This window comes from Schistocerca americana, chromosome 3, assembly GCF_021461395.2.
Source record: "Schistocerca americana isolate TAMUIC-IGC-003095 chromosome 3, iqSchAmer2.1, whole genome shotgun sequence".
Classification (NCBI taxonomy): domain Eukaryota; kingdom Metazoa; phylum Arthropoda; class Insecta; order Orthoptera; family Acrididae; genus Schistocerca; species Schistocerca americana.
The window spans coordinates 290,706,506-290,710,631 of record NC_060121.1 but is presented as its reverse complement, the minus strand read 5'-3'; the positions used below and the strand labels follow the sequence as shown (position 1 = coordinate 290,710,631).

The following is a 4,126-nucleotide window of genomic DNA, read 5'->3' as shown; positions in this document are numbered from 1 at the left end:
TCAATAACCCACTGGTAGTATGTCTGTTCTGGGTTTTTCCACTAGCGGAAGAACCTGCAACGAGCTGCAGCAACCTTATCCTCGTAATACTTACCGAGAGTAGAAGCAGTCTTCAAGACCTAGCAACTCAAGCTTACTAGTCGGGAATAGCTTCTGAGCGAGGCGGTACACTCCTGTGCCATCCATTGACAAGAAATAAAGTTTCACAGTGCCTTGCACTTGACAGGTAGCACAATGAGCGTCGAAGTCAGCATACTGCTCCTTCCATTCCTCTTGTTTACAGAACTCACGGAAAGGTGGAATGCACGGAGGAGGTGCCGTGGCGGAGTTGATGTAGCAGCGGCTTGGGCATTAATGAGCTGCTGGACTGCCGTCATCAAGTGCGACATTTGTTGATTCTGAAACTGAACACAATGCTTTAGATCAAAGCCAGCGGCAACCAGAGGCGTAGACGCAGGTGGTGTAGCTCTTCGTCTTCAGGCCGCAAGTGACCCATCGGGACCATCCGACCTTGTCATCGTCTGCAGAGGATGCGGATAGGAGGGGCGTGAGGTCAGCACACCGCTCTCCCGGTCGTTATGATCGTTTTCTTTGACCGGAGCCGCTACTATTTGGTCGAGTAGCTCCTCAGTTGGCATCACGAGGCTGAGAGCACCCCGAAAACTGGCAACAGTGCATGGCGGCCGGGATGGTCACCCATCCAAGTGCCGGCCACGCCCGACAGCGCTTAACTTTGGTGATCTGACGGGAACCGGTGTATCCACTGCGGCAAAGCCGTTGCCTGCAGGTGGTGTAGGAGGCGGGTGAAAGGCGATTTTAATTAGATGAGCGCTGCATCACGGTAATTATACACAACTAGTGAAAGTGTTGTCTAGTCTGCAATAAAGAACACGATTAGTAGCGATGTGCCTCTGAAAGAAAAAGAGAGAAATATTAGTGATGCGCCGTGAGGGAGTGGCGAACAACAAAGGCAGCGTTGCTTCTGTAATCCTCGTTGCCAGATGTGTCGGCTACAGTAAGAGTCAAAAATGGTTCAAAATGGCTCTTAGCACTATGGGACTTGACTTCTGAGGTCATCAGTCCCGTAGAACTTAGAAATACTTAAACCTAACTAACCTAAGGACATCACACACACCAATGCCCGAGGCAGCATTCTAATCTGAGACCGTAGCGGTCGCGCGGTTCCAGACTGTAGTGCCTAGAACCGCTCGGCCACCCCAGCCGGCACAGTAAGAGTCAGCACCGACACAGACAAGGAAGTAGAGAAGTTGCAATGGCCGGTGGCAGAAATCCAAAATCATCTGTACAGAATTTTGTAAACCCTCGCCGCTCCTCGCTGCTGCTATGGAGGCCGAGCATGTGAGTTCGTGAAACGGCTTCTGGTGCAGTACACCGTTAAGACGATTTATCCCTGCCACTGTTACACATCTATGCCCCAATGTCAGGTAACAGGATAAGAGAAAAAAGCTTCTGCAAGATTCCAACAAATTAGTAACAAAATCACATAAATGAGTTAAAATATTTAATTATCTTTATGACTTGTTGAAATGTGAGTCTGCAACACAGCTTGTAATATAACACAAAAAAAGCCCTCAATGGCTAACTGCAAGTGATTGTAGCTAAATTTCTCTGTATATAGCAAATGCAATTTACAACAACTGCCTGCTCACTTCTAAGAGTTCACTAAACGACGTTCCCTGTCGAAGTCAGCCTGGACGATGATCTATAACTATGTGGTGAGAGCTGCTCTTCTGTCTTCCGAGTAGGCTGCTGTCCGTTGTCGCCCGGTCATTGACGGATTGTACTCGGCCGGCAACTGGCCGAGGCGAAGTCGATATCTTCATCCTCAGCGCCGGCGGTGGCGCTGGTGTAACTCTTGCAAGTGGAGAGTCTCTATGGGACTGGCACGAGGTCGCATCTTTGTGGCTGCGGTGCTTTTGCCGTGGCTGTCTCTTGTTCGGATGACACACTACTGAACGCTTTCAAATTAATAGAATACTTTACTTCTATTAAAGAAAGAATACTTAACTTCCTGTGCTTCCTGCGCCTCCCACATGCAATAACACTGACAATCTATTACTACTCGCAGAACGCAGGCTAAGTATCGGCTGCCTATTACTCAGTTCTGGTACTCTCGAAGTCTGCAACCGTAATGGACCGACGAGCTATCGGTGGTTGGTTAAACCAGCGTTGACAGGGGGCGCTGAACCCTGTGCTCCTGGAGGTGTAGCGCTACCCTCCCTTTCCATTGGTGCGCGGGTAAGCGCCTTCTTGATGCAATTTCGCGGCGCTGTGTTGGGCGGCGTGCAGTCGACGATTTAGGACTACACACAAATCAGTAGCAATACAGCCTTTCTCTCCTTTTCTGTCTCCACGATCTTATTGGGTGTATGCAAGAGTCGTTTAAGACTTTGTTACGGGTTTCTGAGAGGGAATGGTTTCATTCCACCCCTCCTAATTTTAGTCACCATGCTTTTGCCTGAATGACCTTTTGCGCCTTGATAGGTTTTATTGACATACTGTTGTAAAATAACAGAAACTCTGATAGTTTACATGACCTAAGGTCCGCAGCTCGTGCTCCAGTAGCTAAACCTTCTTCCTCTGTTACACGGGGTCCCTGGTTCGATTCCCGTACATATGGGGCATTTTTTTCCGCCTGGTGACTGGACGTTTGTGTTATCCTCATCAAAACGATTCAAATGGCTCTGAGCACTATGGGACTTAACATCTGAGGTCATCAGTCCCGTAGAACTTATATCTACTTAAACCTAGCTAAGGACATCGCAACATCCATGCCCGAGGCAGGAATCGAACCTGCGACCGTAGCGGTCGCGTGGTTCCAGACTGAAGCGCCTAGAACCGCTCGGCCACACTGGCCGACTATCCTCATCATGATTACCATTCGGGAAAGCGGGGAGGCTGGACAATCAGAAAATTGGGAATTTGTACGAGCGCTGATAACCACGCAGTTGACTACCCCACAAACCAAATATTATCATCTTCATACTCTCAGACTAGTAGTGGTGATGAGATTCTCATTTTTTAATTGTTCTATCTCATCTATTTCTCGAAAATTATTTCATTCAGGAGTTCCATCTGGGATTCATACAACTCAACTTTTATAGCTGTTGCCTTGATAAACCTGTCCAATTCCGTTGATGTAGTGTTAAGACTATTGCCGAGTGCTTCAGTTTTCCCCTCTGTCATTACGGTCCACGTCGATGGATACTTTCGCTCAGCTGCACCACCTGCTGTTCATAAATTTCATCATTTATAGCTGTTGCCTTGATAAAGGTATCCAGTTCCATTAATTTTATGTTGATGTTCTCGTTCATTACGTCAGTTTTTGCCTATACGCACAAACAGGCATTTAGCTTATCTTTCAAGTACCCTTCCCAGAATGAATGTCTGACACGCTTGGCCGGCCGCTGTGGCCGAGCGGTACAGTCTGCCGCCGGCAGTGCTGCGAGGCGATCACGCGCCAGAGCGCTGCAGGCGAGGCGCGCACCGTGTGTTTGTGTTTACTTCGGCCGCTGTAAGTGCCGTTTTCCTTCTAGCCCACCATGGCGTACAGCTATCGAAAGAAGACATTACGTTTCAACTTTTGTTCAAACTTGGCCCGACCCAAGGCTCTGGACGTACAACGATTTATTCGCGACTAAGTTAAAATACCACCAACGGATCTAATTGGTATCCACCTGTCCATAGTTAGCAGTACCGTATACGTCAAAACGATCAACGATGCTGCGTGTGACAAGGTGCTTCAAGAGGAAAAACGTGGACTGCGTTTCTGTTATTCTGATGGCAACGTCAGACCCGTTACCGTCGATCACTCATGTCTCGATACACGAACGATCAGGATCTTCGAACTGCCGTTCGAACTACCTGCAGACGTCGTCATCGCGGCACTCCGTCCCTATGGCCACGTTCTAGAACATGGCGCCGAACGATGGGTACAATTTCAAAAACTAACCCGTTTCAAACAGTGTCAGACGGGTCCGCATCGAGTTGCAGAAACACGTGCATTCCTATCTACGTATCGGAGGCGGCCGTGCCATTATATACGACGGCCAACCTCGCACCTGTTCCGGTTGCGGGAAAGAACGTCATTTACGGTCTGAATGCA

General features: G+C 48.6%; 1 pseudogene; it reads right to left on the bottom strand.

The window, feature by feature from the left end:
- Window positions 1-664: 664 nt before the first annotated feature.
- Window positions 665-782, bottom strand: LOC124607637 (annotated as a pseudogene).
- Window positions 783-4,126: the final 3,344 nt, after the last annotated feature.